The sequence below is a fragment of the Arvicanthis niloticus genome, chromosome 3 (assembly GCF_011762505.2).
Source record: "Arvicanthis niloticus isolate mArvNil1 chromosome 3, mArvNil1.pat.X, whole genome shotgun sequence".
NCBI classification, from domain to species: Eukaryota; Metazoa; Chordata; class Mammalia; order Rodentia; family Muridae; genus Arvicanthis; species Arvicanthis niloticus.
In genome coordinates this window covers 118,196,459-118,213,625 of record NC_047660.1, presented here as the reverse complement: position 1 = coordinate 118,213,625, position 17,167 = coordinate 118,196,459, and the positions used below count along the sequence as shown (strand labels likewise).

The 17,167-nt window shown below is 45.0% G+C and overlaps 2 long non-coding RNA genes across 2 annotated transcripts in view; both read left to right on the top strand.

Annotated features, from left to right (window-relative positions):
• The window catches only part of LOC143441810 (uncharacterized), a 29,430-nt gene extending 27,975 nt beyond the window's left edge, over nucleotides 1-1,455 (top strand). Inside the window, exon 3 of the long non-coding RNA XR_013109500.1 lies at nucleotides 1,327-1,455. This is a non-coding gene — a long non-coding RNA (uncharacterized LOC143441810). The remainder of the gene's footprint in view (nucleotides 1-1,326) is intronic.
• Nucleotides 1,456-6,857: 5,402 nt separating this feature from the next.
• On the top strand, nucleotides 6,858-8,715 carry LOC143441624 (uncharacterized). Its single transcript, XR_013109191.1, has 2 exons — nucleotides 6,858-7,196; nucleotides 8,361-8,715. It is a non-coding gene; the product is annotated as an uncharacterized LOC143441624 (long non-coding RNA).
• The last annotated feature ends 8,452 nt before the right edge of the window (nucleotides 8,716-17,167 follow it).

Sequence of the window (17,167 nt, the reverse complement as noted above, 5' to 3'; positions counted from 1 at the left end):
GCCTGCAGAGGCCAGAGGTGTTAGGTGCCTGGAGCTGGAGTTGTTGGCATTTCTGAGCAGTCTGATGTGGATTATGAGAACTGAACTTGGGTCCTCTGAAATAACAATATATGTTCTTAACTACTGAGTCATATCACCAACCATAGCATTTTATTATTTAGATGTATCATAATCATTGGTTCTTGATCTTTAGTTCTCAATCAGTGAACGTCTCTATTGTTCTTAATTTTGGATCCTTACCTAAAATAGGGTTGTAGTCTTCCTGGGAGTGTACCTTTAGATTATGTTTTTTAACTGAGTGCTTGAGCTTGCTAGGCAAATACTCTATCACTGAATGCTATCTCAGGCTAAAATAAACTGTGTTTGTTTGCAAGTGCATGTGCACACATGTACCCATGCCAGAGGTCAGCATTGATTGTCTTCCTCTTTGCTTTCTGAGACAAGGTCTCTCATTGAACCTGGAGCTTACTGACTGGCTAGACTGGCTGACCACCAAACTCTAAGTGCCCACCCATGTCTGTCTCCCAGCACCAGGGTTGCACACTGCAAGCTTGCCTAGTTTTTACATGTGTGTATGGCAACTTTACTGACTGAGCTACCTCCCCACCTCAGCCCCTTTTGAGAGGGACAAGGTCTCTAAGCCAGATTGGCCTTTACCCTCTAGGTGGCAAAAAATGATCTTAAACTTCAGATTTTCCGCCCTCAACTTCTCAGTCCTAGATTGCAGGCATGTACCACTATGCCTAGTTGTATATTGCTGAGAATTGAATCCAAAGACTTGTGTGTGTGCTAGGAAAGCACTTGACCAACTGAGATTCTTCACCAGCCTCTAGGATGCACTGGAAGTTAAATTGCTGGGTCAAAGACTGTGATGCTATTTGGCTTTTTAATTACTATTGCTAAGGTGAAGAGCTAGAATTTTGTCCTGGTTTTCTTTGTACCTCCAAAATACTTGTACTCAGTGTGTAACTGTTAAGAGAACAGGTAGATAAAACTTTTCCAACATAATCGGGTGATGAAAGAGAAATAAGTATATAATCTGGGACAATAAGGAGACGCATTTACATTCACTATGTAGTGAATGGTGCATATTTGGCACTCCTTACGTCCCTCTGAGTTCATACCAACTTCTACCCTTTCAAGGAGGCTTCTAGGCCTTAGGTCTCAGTCTGTGACATCCTGTGTTTTATTGGGAAATTGCTTTCTATATGTGAAGGCCAAAATAAATCCTAGTCTTCCTGTTGAGCAGGACCGTTTCTGGTTACACAAGAGAAGGAATAGTTAAAAATTTTTCCCATTCCTGAGGCATTGCTAATGTCTTTGCAGACTCCAGAGCACTGGGAGTCCTGTTAATGGCACCGTCTGTCAGCTGACCACACCCCCCCCTCTGGGAAGATGGAAGCTTCCTTCCCTTCGGCATTGGATCTTATCCTCAGTTAAGCAACAGAGGCTCTCCACTGGCCAGGCGCAGCTACAAAACCTGGTATTTATCTTGAGATCCTCTTCCTCCTTCCACCTTTTCAGATTGACTTCAGAATCCTGGGTAATGTTCATGCCTCCAGCTGGACCTGGGCCATAGCAAGAGCCCCTGGCTGGTCTCCCACGCTCCAGTTTGCCTCTTCCTTATCCAGTTTATCCACGCTACTCTTTGCTCTTACTCCATACCCCTTTAAACACAATCCCCAAACCTGGGTGTAGGCTCCAGAAAAGACAGAGTGTCCTTTCTTCATCTTTCTTAGCGAATGTCTAACACCTATTGTTAATTAAATGAAAGGGCAGGATTTTTAGATTTGCCAGCCAGTGCCTTCTATATGGTATAATTCCAATTCCATATGAAATGATCATTGGATGATAATTTATCATGTGCCAACTGTATGTCGAGCACTATGTCAGGCAAATGTCTACAGGTTCATGTCTCTTTTTCTGTGTACGTTGAGTATTTCTCTTGTTTTCATAACTTCTTTAAAGAATCATTGATCATTCTATACTTTTTCTAATTCAGATAGTCATTTGAACACCTATTTTGTGGTATTAAACATAGGCTATGTAATTAATTAGTTTTTATAAGAATCTCCCAAGGAAGCTATGGTCCCTTATTTTACATGGCAAAATGTGACTGGATAACTCTTTCAATTCCCTACATACCCATAGATGTATGAGATCTGCATTTTGCCCTGGGACCTATTATCATTTAGTGTCCACGCCCTGTCCATCTGGAGGCCTGTGTCGAGCATTTGACCCTTCAGGGATGAGAACAAGGAAATACCTGGGGCCAGGAAGAAATTGTTGGTGTACACTTGCTGCTCCACCCAACCAGGTAGCTAGAAGGAAGGATCTTGAGAGGGATGATGAGAAGAGACGAGAAGTAGCTGCCTTTCTAAGGCACCCTAAGCTAACTTTCTCTATATCTAGTCCCCAGAGCACTTCATTGCTAGTTCTCAATAAAGGCAATGTAATAGAAAAACACATCGTTGAATGGAAGCTCTCCAAAATGCCTGGATGAGGGTTGGCTTGCCTCATCTACCCTGACTAGTGGCAGGCAAGGACTTAAATCCATATTTCCTCTTTAGGCAATTGGTGATCATTTTTTTTTTTTTTTAAATCAAGATGACAGTAAGTGGCTTTTGTTCCTTTGGTACAATTGTCCAAAGTCATTCTTCAGCTTCACAAAGAACTAGGGGGCAGGGATCAGGAGATGGCTAGTAGGTAAGAGTGTTTGTTATGAAAGTAAGAAGACCCGAGTTCAAATCCATGGTATCCATGTAAAAGCCAGGCATAACCACACATTTCTGAAACCTCAACATTGAGGGGGCAGAGACAGGTTGATCCTCATAGCTCACTGGCAAGTCAGCTTAGTTGAAACACTGAGTATCTGGTTCTGTTGTGTGTGCGCGTGTGTGTGCATGCACACCCACACACCCCACATGCACTTTCATGCCCATGCACACAAGCATACATGAACACACACACCCACTCCCATACCCACCCCCATACCCACACATATCCCACATGCACTTTCATGCCCATGCACACAAGCATATATGAACACACACGCGCGCGCGCACACACACACACACACACACACACACACACAGTAGGCAGTTCTGTGCAAGTCTTCATTTTCATGCTAAGTCCTAGCTTTCTCCTGCCCCTGTACTTCCCTTTGTGCTGCTGCCTTGCGGCACAAAGATCCTGATCCCGATCCTGATCCTTCCAAGATCCTGATTTTGTGAGGAAAGAACAAAACACTGTTATTCTGAGAAAATAAAAGCTAATAGCTAATAATTTCCTGGCAAAATTATTGTTATCAGAACAACAGAAACTCTTTTGGCTCTGAGGGATGGTACCTGTAAAGGAATAACGCTCTGTTTCCCTCTCAGTCTCCTTTCTCTCTGAGATTCTTCTTCAAGCCGTGCATTTGCTGCCTCAATGATGTCTAAACTCTTGCCAGAGGCAGGGACACAGGGGGAAAGTATTCCTGCCTATAAACAAAGGAAAGGTTTCAGGGGCGGGACTAGAACTTCGAGGCTTTTATTAGAACTGGCAGCAGGAAAATGTAAGTCTCCGGAAATAACGACCCCATCATTAGGTCATTTGGGTAATGTAGCCTTCCTGCGCTGTCTGGAGAAGCCAGGCCTTGGCCTCTTCTCTCTCCCCAGATTCTCAGCCCCACAGAAGGATGGCTTGCTTCTTCCTTTGCTCAGCGTTCACTGGACCCTGAATATTTTATAGGGCACTTGAAGAGACACAAAACAACAGCCAGGCTCTCCTAACTACAGGAGGATTTATGGCCCTATATACGCTATGAGCAGGCTCAGGGGTAAGGTCTCACCCACAACCCTCCCCTATATAATTACAGAAAGCCATCCCCGCCCCCACCTTAGACCTGCAGGCGGTCCTGCTTCCATGTGCACCCAGTTCATTTCACCTGGGCAGTAAGATGCTGCCGGCCTGTGAAGTGTGGGCTGTAATGTCCTGCTCTCTGGATCAGATACAAAGAGACAGGAAGCTCAACTCCATAAAAGTGTGAGCACAAAACTAAACAGACCATTCTGGGTCCAGATGACGAATCTGCTCTTCCTTCCCCAACCACATCCATAAAGCAAGGTTAAACCTTCTCTCTCTTTTTTTTTTTTTCTTTTTTTTTTTTTTTTTTTATTCCCAGCAATGCGGATGCTCTACCCTGTTTTTCAAAGTCAAATTCAAGACAAGACTGACAAGTGTCAACAGCCCACCTCGTTCGTATGTGTGTGTTTATGTGGGTGCACTTGGAGGTCAGAGGTCAACGTCAAATGTCAAGTGTCTTCTTCAGCTGCTCCTTGCCTATTTATTTATTTATTTATTTATTTATTGTTTATTTACTTTCTAAGACAGAGTCTCTCACTGAACCTGGAGCTCTCTGGAAAGCTCCGGAGATCCTGGCATCTCTGTCTCTTTAGTGCTGACATCACCGGTATGTCTGGCTTTTAATATGCTTACTGAGAATCCAAACCCTGTGCTTTTGCCACAGGCACTTTAGCGACTGGACCACCTCCTTCGCTCTCATCATTCTTGGTGCATCTATTTGAAAACATCAGCTATTTTCTCCACGTTTTCAACATTATTGCTTTTCTTTTATTGATGCAGAAAATGGGGACCCCAAGTGATTGATGCATACAAAGTTATTCAGAAGAGCCTGGGCAGGGGTGAGGTCTTCCCAGTCACGGTCCCTGATGTCCCGAGAGTCTGCCTCCTCCTTACCACAGCGTTGCTTCCCTCTAGCTCTTCCTGCTTTCACTTCATTATTTCAGAGGATCAGGAGGTGGTGAGTGACAGCAAGAGCATCACTTAATGTCTCAATCCAGTAGTTTCACTCCTAGACATTACCGAAGAGACAGTGTGCGTGAGATCTCAAAAGGAGAGTTTAATTAAAACCTAAAACCAATCTGATATACATTGTACAACTGGTGAATCCATGGAATGGATTCATACTCACTGTACAGGTGACAGTGTGGACCAATCTTCAGACAAGATGAATGAACCCAGAGATGAGCACATGGTACTGTGCGAGTTTGTTGTTTAAGCTATAGACTGAGAAAAACTAGGAACCAAGTTGGTATTTGCTTGACAGGGCTGGAGGGATAGAAGAGAGCTAGGATGAAGAGGAGGCTGACAGAAGGAGGTATGAGCATAGTCGGGAAGTGCTACATTTAGAAAATGTCTCTGTGGTCACATGAATTCACACAGTCATTGGAACTGATTAAACGGTGCACATTTTACATGTCACCAGTATAAATTAATTGTAAATTTGGAGGATAACAAAGGAATTATATATATATATATATATATATATATATATATATATATATATATGTATATATGTATATGTATGCGTATGCAAAGAAGCAACTGTCTCGTGGCACCTGACTATAATCCCAGACATTTGGATGTCTGAGGCAGAAGTGGTTCAAGGTGGCCACGGGCTATATAGTGAGTTCAAGGCCACTCAGTAATATCCTGTCTCCAAATTAAAATGTAATGAAAGAGCTGAAGTTATACCTCAGTGGTCAAGTGTTTAAAAAAAAAACAAAATATATCTTTAACTTTCTATGTCTAAATTTCATATTTGAGTTAACTGAGTTATTTCAGGCAACAACCCCCAAGAGATCATATGCATATAAGCACCCTTCCATGTCAGGATATCCCGGAATGTTCTATTCTGTCACCCACTTAGTGACAACATACACTTCTGTAGCAAGCAATCAGATTCAAAACCAGCACTTGCAAGTTTCTACAGCTTCCTGATCTGTTAAGTATTCGTTGTTTTTCTATGTTAGAACATTCAGACAGAGTCTGTGGATATCACTAATGGATAAAATAATACTGAAGTGACATCACTGTTTTCTAAGTGGTGGTTTATTTTGAACAAGGCTGCTGTCCTGCACTCTACCAGGTTCCAGGTTCTGTGACTCTTCCATCCCCTGGACTGAGCCTACTTGAAGCATGTGGAGGCAGTGTGGGTCCCTTGGATGAGATCACCAGTACCTTAGGGATGAGTGTCTCTTGTGAAAGTGAATATGAACTGTCATTTCTTATGCTTTTGGTGTCTCCAGGATGAGAAAATACATAGAAAGGAAAGGATACTCTAGAGGATTATCCCTGCAAATAGACTTGGACCTTATTAAGTACAGTACCTGCCTTCAAGTGCGATTAAAATAATGACAGCAACTCCTGTGTACTGGCGTGCTCTACAGACACCATCTCAAATTGGCGCCAGAGGTCTCCAAGGTGGAAACTTGTTATCTGCACTGTATAGATGAGGAAACAGAAGTATGGAGAAGTCACTTGCCCATGCTCACACCCAGTACCAGTAGGGGCTTTAGACTGCAGAGTGTCAGGAAAGGACTTCCTACTGCTTACTCTTCCCCGTCATTTACTCTGCGGACAATGTGTGGTGTACTTATGAATTTGCTGGCTGCTGGCTTCAACTTGTAGGCCCACCAGGAATCTGGGACCACCAGGAGGGAGACAGGGGCTCCTTAGGAAAGTAGATGTTGAGTGCTCAGCCCTGAGTTAAGCACCAACCCAGCCAGGATGCCATTAAACCTACCCCACTCTTTCAGGAGGCCTCCACCCTGAGTTTGAGTCCCTGGTACTTAAGACTGCCTCTAGTCAGGGGAGTTGGCTCACTTGCTCCACGTCCCCAGAGTCTGGAAGGTTTACAGTTGAGAACCTGTTTGCAGACTATTAGAAGGAATAATCCCCTGCTCTGCCTCAAAAGAAGGGTCTTGATTTGAGCAAACAGCTTAAGTGGCTTTTGTGTGGAGTGCAGGGGTGGGGCAGGCTGCCAGGCTTATATTTCTGCTGGGGCTGCAATTCATTTGGTGACCAAACCAGGTCCACAGGGAGAGTGGCCATCCTTCTGCCTGTTTCTCTCCCGGAATTCTTCTGAAAATGGCTGTCTGTAGGTAGTGATTTGAGACAGGCTATAGTACCTCTGCTTTTCTGGCCTGGCCAGGGGATGGGAGAAGCTTTCTGTTTGATGTTCACATGACGGGATCGTTCACTAAGTCTTTGCTAAGTGCTCAAATGTGCAGCAGGCTTGAATCCTCCCCACCCCATGTTACCACGGTTGTGCTTTTAGTTTTTCAGAAGAGGCCAGTGAGACTCTGTGCAGCAGCCAGAGCTGACTTCAGCTCCCCGGGAGGCAGCTGCAGGTGAGAAAACAAATCTATCCTTTTGATGATAACAATTTGAAATATTATATGAAAAAAATAGCACATGGATGTACAACTTAAATGCTATATAGATTTTCTCCTTCATGCTACTCTCTGGCTCATTTTAAAGGCAAGAGGGCCCAAGGAGGCTCCATTCCCAGTCTGTGCTTTGTGTGCTCAGCTCTCTAAGTTTGTTGTGGTATCAGCTGACCCACCTGCCCTCAACTCTGAAATGGTCCTCAAATGATCTCCTGCTTTTGTGGATATCAGCTATAATGTCTTTGAGGATAGAAACTGTGCACCTTGAGAATGGGATCTTCTCTCTTTCCCCAATTTACTGTCCTTAATTACCCAACACCTCATGGCCTTCCTTGGTGCTGCAATGGTTTTGGTACACGGGTTCTGTGATAAACTGTAATCAACCTTAGCAGGAAGCCTTTGGAAATACTGACGAAAGGGAAATAGATTACTGGTTTTTGTTTTTGGGTTTTTTTTGCCCTTATTACCACCCTTCACTAAGTGTCCAGTCAGAGCAACTTAGGGGCAGGACTTATTTTTGGCTTATGGTTACATTGTAGGGGAGACACGGAGGCATTCATAGACGTAGTAGCAGCTCCTGTCTGCAACAGTGGGACCATGGGGCAGCTTTCTCACAGGAATCTCAGGCTACAACCAGGGCTGAGCTATAACCCCATAAATCATGCTCCTAGCAACCCACTTCCTCCAGCAAGGCCCCAACTTGCAGAGGTCCCACAACATCCCCAAACAGCTCCATCGCCTGGGGAGCAAGTGTTCCAACATACAAGCCTGTGAGGACATTTCACATCCAAACGAAACAGCAACCATAACATAACTATATGACTCCAACAGGAATTTCCTTCCTAAGAAGGCTTTCAGCTTTCTCCTTTCACAGGTAAGTTAGATGGATCCACAGCTGGTATTAATCATGGAGGATGGAAACAATGCTTCTCTTTTTCACTGACATCCTTTGGAAGTTTCTGGAAGGCTTTTGGTTTATAAAAATCTTTTTTTTTTTTTCACTTACATTTAATTTAGGATATTTTTGTTGGTTGTTGTTTTTAAAGATTTATTTTTAAAACGTTCTTAACTAATATAGAATTACATCATCTTCTCTTTCCCTTCCCTGCCTCCCACCCCTCTCAGCAAAGAAGTCTTTTGGAAGAAGCACAGTCTATGAGCCCACTTGCTTCTTGGCCTGTGGCAAAGATCAGTAGCATCATGGAGGGCCGCACTGTCCACTGTGGGAGCTGCTAATCACAAGAGGATATTTCCATTTAAAAGTGTGTGCCGTGTCATGATGTTTGACTCAGTGGTGACCGTATAGATGAGATTATATCACCCAATGACATCATGGTTGTCTCAGCTTGCGTAAGTTTATGCTATGATTTCACCCAGGGATGAAATTGCCTAACTAGCCTCTCTCAGAATGTCTCCATCATTAAGTAGTGGATGGCTTGTAATTAGAATGAAGTCAAAATAAACACTCCGTTCATCAGTTGCATTGGCTGCATTTGAAGTGTTCAGCATCACATGTGACCAGTGACCATGCTTGAACATGTAAGATATTTCCCTCATCCTAAAATGTTCAATTAGAGAGCGTCGGAAGACAAACTTCTGAGCAGCACTTGTTTAACTGGTCCTAGACTGTAGTGAGCGGCACCATGGCTCCAAGGACCCTGAGGAGACTAGGAGTAGAGATATGTCACAATAAATCTGTACATATAGCATCCATGTGGTCATGGAGTGAGAGATTAATGACCCTTTCAGTAAACCTTCTCAAATATACTGTTTGGTTTAATGTTATTCCAACAAGCCTGAGACACCTCAGAGCTGTGCAAGACACAATTCCTGCCCTCGTGAAGTTCACAGCTTCTAAATTGAGGCAGCAAATAAATAATAGGCTGAAATAAGCAAAGAGGTAGACCTTTGCCAAGAGGCAACAAATTATTTTGAGAGATGAACTAAGAGAAGATTTTCATATATATGTATATATGCGTATATATAATGAAGAATATATATATATATACATATACATATACATATACATATACATATACATATACATATACATATATATATATATATATATATATATATATATATATGTATATGTATATATATATATATATATATATATATATATGGTTTTGAAGGAACAGTGGTAGTTAGCTGATAGGAGTATATTCTAAATAAAGAGAACTACAAAAGGCTTTGAAGAATTTCAATATGTTGTAATTTGAAGTGGAGAAGAGAGAGAGGCAGGACAAGACACTACCTTTTAGAGGTGTCTCGGTCTGTGTTGCTATCTCAGAATACTACACTGAGTAATTTTGTAAGAAAACACTCTACCCTTCACTGGTTCCTGAGAAGTCCCAAATGAAGGTACTAGCATCTGGAAGGGTTCTACTCCAGAAGGCAGAATGGGAAGACCGCATGCACACATGTGAGTCTGAGAGGGTTTTCATCCCCAGCCTCAAGCCCTTACATGGTCCTTGTGAATCTCTTCACAAAGGCTGAGTCCTTCTGGCCTAACCACCTGTGGACATGTCACCTTGTAACATTGTCACATTGGAGGGTGTCTCACAGTAGGAGACCACTCACACTCAGACCACAGCATAGGCCCTGTGTGAAATGAAACTGTAGGGACTTTTATATCTTAAAAAAGTATTAAGACTTTCAAGACGATGACAGATGGGCATTAAATCCAGTGGGAATATATGTTTCAGGCCCAGGGAGCAAGTCATCCTGCTGGCAGGAGATGCAGTTAAAGGGAACATAAGACTATATCATTTGGGGCATTTTAACCTTGTTTTGGACTTGATTTGTGTCCTGAAGGCAAGCAGAGCCATGAGGCCTTCAAACTGGAGTTGCAAGATGGGATTTGCATGTAATTGAGACCATGCTGAGGGCAGTGCTAAAGGAAGGCAGATGAAGAAATGGCCTGGAGGCTGGGAAATGGCTCAGTCCGAAAAGTGTTTACTGTGCAAACCAAAGAATATGAGTTCAAACCCCAGCATCCACAGTAAAAGAAAGGCTGGACGGCTGGACGGTCAGTGCATGAACATCAGTGGAGGCAGGTCCTGTTTAGGTACTTAGGAATATACACACACATACGGACATAACAACAGTGAAAGAAATAGAGGTATAAATTTGTACAGGAGAATGGGGTGAATAGGAAGAGCTGGAAGGAGGAAAGGGAAGAGGGGAAATTAAGTAATTATTATTTCAATTTCAAAAATAAAAACATAAAAAATAAGGTAGAGAGCAATTGGAGACTACAACTAACATCAACCTCTGACCTTCACATGACTCCGCAAACGTGCACACACATTCACACAGATACACAGATACACAGACACAGAGACACAGACACACAGACAGACACACACACACACAGAGACACAGAGACACAGACACACACAGACACATACACAGACACAGACATATACACACAGACATACACACACAGATACACAGACACAGACATACACACACAGAGACACAGAGACACAGACACAGAGACACAGACACACAGACAGACACACACAGATACACAGACACAGACACAGACACACACACACAGACACAGAGACACAGACACACAGACAGACACACACAGACACACATACATATACACAGATACAGACATACACACACATAGATATACACATAGACACAGACACACACACAGAAACAGACATATAGACACACACAGACATACAAGCACACAAACACATGGGCACATACACTCACAGGCATACATACACACTCACACATGGGCACATATATACACATTCATACACATGAAAAGGCACACATAGACACCCCCCACACACATGGGCACATACACACACACACACACACACACATACACACGGGCACATATGTACACACTCATACACACGAAAAGGCACACAGACGCCCTCCCCCACACGGGCACATACACACTCATACACACTCACCCCCTCCCCCCCACTTGGTCTGGAAAGCGGGGAAGGAAGAACAGTGGGACCTGAAGCTCTGTGGATGGTGGCTGTGACCAGGAACACTCCTGGTGATGTGTCCATAGCGAGGTTATCTTTCACTGCAAACTCTTCTACCTCTTGCTCTGTAGGTTCTAGAGCCTCTGGATTCTTGTTCCTTCCCCTGCCTCTGCCAGAAGCATTTCTGGAGTCTCCATGCTCCATCCTCCCACCGGGGCCGGCATTTTCTCTAACCCAATCTAGAACAGCTTGGTAAACCCTCTTGGTCAGGTCTGTGAATACCACGTGTGAAAGAGGCTACAGCATCCTTTGTTCACAAATCTTCTTCAGATTTGCATTTCCTATGTGTAGGTGACATTGCATGGGCAATTTCCAGAGGGTTCCACTTTGAATTTCTGGCTGAGTGAGGATGTATCCTTTTGGAGACTAATGATGGCCATGGAACCAGCAAGCAACAGGGAAAGGCTGAGGATGCTTCTATAAACAGGACCGAGGGCATAAACCAGCCGCCATCGCTGAGGACAACTTCAGCAGCGCCTGTGGTATCAGGACCAGGAACTCCTCCCCCAACTGTCCTCAAAGCTTCTCGGCAACATCTGAAGCTGAGCACAGGGACACGCCTCTCACATATGTGAAAACACGTCATCTCTCAAAGACTCGCCACTCTCTCCCTATCCACTCACTGCTGATTGTTTTTGCAGGTAGATTAGAATTCTGATCTCCACATTCTAGGCTAGTTCCCGCATCTCACTCAGCTCCAGTCAGTGCTAGAGAATAGCCCTCAGCTGCAGCTCTTCTACGCCAATGGTTGGAAGAATAAGAGATGCCAAGGTATCCCTGTAGACTGTATTTCAGCAGTCTTGTTTCTAAGATGCAGATTTTTTTGTTTTTCAAGGATGGTGTGGAGGAAATGAGTCCTCTAGCTTGTTTGCTTTCCAAAAGTCTGGCTTGATCCCTGGTCTGACCTCAGTGAGAGAAGCACCTAACCCTTTTGAGACTTGAGGCCCCAGGGAGTGGGGAGGCCTGGTGAGGTGGGGGTGGGGTGGGGACATCCTCTTGGAGACAGGGGGAGAAGGGATGGGATGGGATGCAGACCTGGAGGGGGATGAAGACTGGACTGTAAGGAAGGTTAGAGAGAGAGAGAGAGAGAGAGAGAGAGAGAGAGAGAGAGAGAGAGAAAGCATATTTAATGTACTTAAAGGAAACCTGTGTGGTGGCACAGCCTGTAATCCCAGTACTCGGAAGATGGAGGCAGAAGAATCAGAAGTTCAAAGTCATGCTTAGCTATGTGGTGTGTTTGAGACCAGCCTGGACGACACAGATCTTGTTTCCAACAATAACAGCAGCAGCAGCAGCAGCAGCAGCAGCAGCAGCAGCAGCAGCAGCAGCAGCAGCAGCAACAACAACAACAACAATGAGTGCACTTGAAAGGAAATTAAGGCACAAAGGAGTATAGCCACAAATTACAAACTGGCTATCTCAAAATTATAACAAAAACAAAGCAATCTACCCCCCTCCCTCATAACTACCCTTGTTTGTTAATCCTGATTAGGAGAAGCCTTAGGCAGGTAGGAGACTGAGTAGAATGAATTGTATTTGACCGACCAGCTTTACGCTGGGAGCCTTTGGCAGCTTGTTCCTTGAGTTCTCATAACTGGGGGCATATCCGATTATTTCAGGAGCGGGTTAAGAGGAAGGGCAGGACTTTGTAAGGATGTCATTTAGAACTTTGCCCTCTGACTGAGCCTTATGCTAACTTCTGGGCTATCAGTTTTCTGTCACCAAAAGTTCTCCTGGACTCAGAGGCTTGGCTAACAGAGAAAGCCCATGACCTGTGAGTTCTGGGTGGGATGCCTGGGCCTCTAGGAGCACCCTCTGGGCTGCAAAAAGGACCAGGCTGCTCAAAAGGTACTTGAAATAAAACTGACTGGAAAATGCATCCATATGGTACATTCTTACAGGGGGAAAAAAACACCCCTATAATTATTTTCAAGCTTTAGAGAATAAAATCCAATTTACCTGCCAAAGAGAAAGACCAATTTACCCCTACCCCAGACTGAGGCAATGTGGCTTGAAGGCCACTTCCCTACCCCAGGTCGACTTCTGTGTTCCTATCCCCTTTATTGGTAGGAACAGGGTGGAGGGGGTAAGGGGGAGCTGGAAAAACCCTCTAAAGACACCCAGTGTTCAAGCACAATCACACCACTAATTACTGTTAAGCCCGAGCCCTTTTTGTGTTCTGAGAGGAACTTCTGCATGTAGCAACCTCTTGGGGCTTTTCAGGAGTCCGGCCTGATTTCTGAATGGCGGCGGCTTCTTCCCTCTTTCCCTTTCAGAGTTTGCTCACCATCACATTTCCTTCAACATCTTTGCCTTTCTGTCCCCCTGCCCCACACACTTTAGTTTATTTTCATGCACCCCCGCTTTTGCTTTTCTGATAGCATTTATTTTTCTTCTGGAGCTGTGTTTTAAGTCTCTAAATGAAACTTGACTGCCCCCACGGCCCGTTGGAGAAGCACAAAGGTGCCCCATTCTGCTGGCTACAGTAACGCATTGTGTGTTCTGACAATGCACTAATTGGCGGTGACAATTGTGTAGTTGGGAAGGAAAAGGGGGCCGCTCCTTTCCAATCAGGAGCCATAGAAATAAAAGGAGAAGAGGAGGAGGAGGAGGAGGAGGAGGAGGAGGAGGAGGAGGAGGAGGAGGAGGAGAGAGGAATCGAGGGAGGGAGGGAGGGAGGGAGGGAGGGAGGGAGGGAGGGAGGGAGGGGAGGCCAGGGTTCCTAGTGGAGATGCAAATGGTGGAGCAGAGAGACATGGTTTGAGCTGGACTTTCTAAATTAATAATCAAAACCAAGGAGAAAGGAATTATTAAAGAGTTGGGGAAGCTTCACAGCAGCCAGCTTTTGCTGCTTGGCAGTGAGGTGGGAGGGGGACCGCCACCTTCAACTCTGAGAGAGGGGAACCTTAATGTCAAGCTTGTCCAAGCTCTCAGGTTTCTCTCCAGCCGATGGGCACTGAGGCCCCCATTTCAGACACATTTGTAAGTGGGCAGGCTGCCGGAAAGGGGAGGAATTTAGCCATTCCCTTAGCTCAGTGGTTCTCAACCTTCCTAATGCTGCGACCCTTTAATACAGTTCCTCATGTGTGCTGACCCCAACCATAAGATTATTTTCATTGCTACTTCATAACTGTGATTGTGCTACTGTTATGAATTGTAATGTAAATACATGTTTTTCTGATGATTTTAGACTACCCCTGTGAAAGGGTCGTTGGACTTACAGGTTGAGAACGGCTGCCTTAGAGTATTTCTCACGCCAGGAAGCTCAGGAGTATGGAAGGTGCTATTAGCCTCTAATTGGGTAGGCTGGGCATCATGGCACACACCTTTAATCCCAACACTCAGGAGGTAGAGGCAGATCTCTGAGTTTGAGGCCAGCCTGGTCTACATAGTGAGTTCTAGGACAGCCAGGGCTACATAGACAAACCCTGTCTCAAACAACAACAACAAACAGGGATTGGCAGAATGGTAAATGAGGACACGTGACAGGCCAGTGAATTTGTGGGGACTCAAGAAGGATACCTGAAGCCTGCAGGAGCCACCTCAGTCACCAGGCTCCCCACCTACCTTACTTCCGACACACAGTGAGTTAGTTGCTTTCCTTCCCATGCAAGCTTCCAATGTGACCTCCTGGGAAGTGTTTCCTGGCTGGAAAAACACTCTTTCCTACTTTCTCTCTGCAGCCCCTGCACAGATGCTGCTCCTTTCCGGTATGTCAGGCCAGAACACCATGCCTCGGTTGGTGTCATCTTACATAAATCCCAGAAAAGCGCCATACTCCCACTATGCCCACAGAAAAGGTCACCTGGGGAAGATGAGGCTTTCTGACCACCCCGAGGTTAAGGAACTTGCCAACGCCACCAAGTATGAAAGTGCAGAAACCAAGATAAGAGCTAGTCTCTGAGCTTGTCTTTCAACTCCCAGGGGATGCCGTCCACACAGCCAGGACACAGAGGGCATTGCCTGCTGTGGTCTATTTTGTACTCTAATGGACAGATGGGCTGTATGTTCGCATTGTCAAATCCTCAGCATCTAACAGAATACACGGCATACAGGAAGCTAGCTCCATGGGAGTTGGGTGCTTGAGTCGAGGGAAGTGGGAAGGAATGCCCAGCTGGCAGGCTTCCTCCTGATTCTACTTCTGCTTCAGGTAGGCCCTCGGCCTATGGGATAATGCCACAGTACATCTCCTTTGGTCACTACTCTCTGGAAACCCTGTCAGAGACACATCTAGAAGTATCCTTTACTAATCTTGTAGACATTTCCCAATCCAATCAAAGTGACGACTAAAACTCCCACCGTAGTGGGGCTCAGAGTCACTCTCTATCAGGCTGATGGTTGGTTGGATGGTTGGGCACCAGCACACAGGTTCCAGAACCCCTGCAGTATCAGGGGTAGGTCCATACGAGGCTTGGGAATGTGGTTTCTAGCACACTTCCAGCTGACTCAGGCTGCTGGTCCAGGGGCCTGGGAAATGGCCACTGCTCAGGCTTCACCCCCTAGCGAGAAATTCCAACCCTTCCATCACCTCTGTCTTTTTGTGACCTGAGATAAGGAGTTTTATTAAAAGTAAATTAAAGTTTAAAACATTTTGACCATAATGATAGATAATCATAGGCTCCTGTCTATTTTAAAGAATAACCTTAATCAAACCACCATTTATATCTGATGGAAAAAATCAGTTGTGCATCTAACCACATGGCAAACAGCATCATATTCTTAAAAAACAGCTCAGCTTCTGCTACTGAAGAAGACCGTCTTGCACAGATTTTTTTTTGTGCTTTTTAAAACTTACTTTAATATTTCTAACACTTAGGACGCCCAGCTCTAGGGTGCTCTGGCCCAGTTGCTAGAATGCTATCATAGCATGCACAACGCCCTGGGTTCATTTCCCAGCACTGAATAAGCCAGGCATGACGGCTCACGCTTACAATCCCAGACTTGGGAGGATCAGATGTGTATGGAGGTCATCCTTGGATACATAGGAAGTTTAAGGCCAATGTGGGTTATATGAGAATCTGTGTTAGTATTTTAAAGGAAAATCTTTGCCCAGGAGGAGAACTGAAGAAAGAATATTTGTATCCCATGTCTTGGTTGGAAATAGCATATCAAAGAAATCTGCCCATGAGGACTAGGGCGTTGGCTCCTGCGCCAATGCCTTCCTTAGATGTTAACATGATACTGTGTAGCAGACAGAAGCCTTTGAGCCCCGAGTTCTTCCTGCTCAGGATCCCACCCCAATTCCTGGGCAGACTGGGCAGTCAGTGAGTCCAGTTATTTTACCACAAGGCCAGTTCTACAGGCTGCTAAAAGACGTTCTTGAGCAAAGAACATTTCTTCCTGCCCTGATTTAGTTTTCTGCGAACCCAGTGAGAATGGGGCCCTGGCAGGGTTCACACTGCAGTGGCTATTGGATGTGAGGGCCCAGTGAGACCACAAAGGCACAAAAAACGGAGAGAAGGAGAAGGAAGATGCATGGGGAAGGCAGGGGGCCAGAAATGTGCTCTCCATAACTGAAAGAGAGAAGCCATTTGCAGGATGGTTGATAGAAACAAAGGAAGAAAAAGAAACCAGTGCGGTTCCACTGAGAAATAACTCATGGATCACCTCTTGAGAGGCTCACGCCATGTGTCTGCTTTACTTCCCACAAGATCAAACTCCTACAGGCCAAGCTGGGGCCTACGTCCCATCCTTAAGGGATGGATCCTTGACAAACAGACAGGAAGGGGTAGGGAGTGGAAGTGGGGGCCAGGCTACAGCCTTCTGTTCTACACGGGCCAGATATGCTTTTGCATTCTCTTTTTCTTTTTTGTTTGTGTGTGTATGTGTGGTGTGTGCATGTGTGTGCACAGGCGTGGTTACACATGCATGTACACAGAGGCCTGAGGAGGCTATCTGGGTATTTCT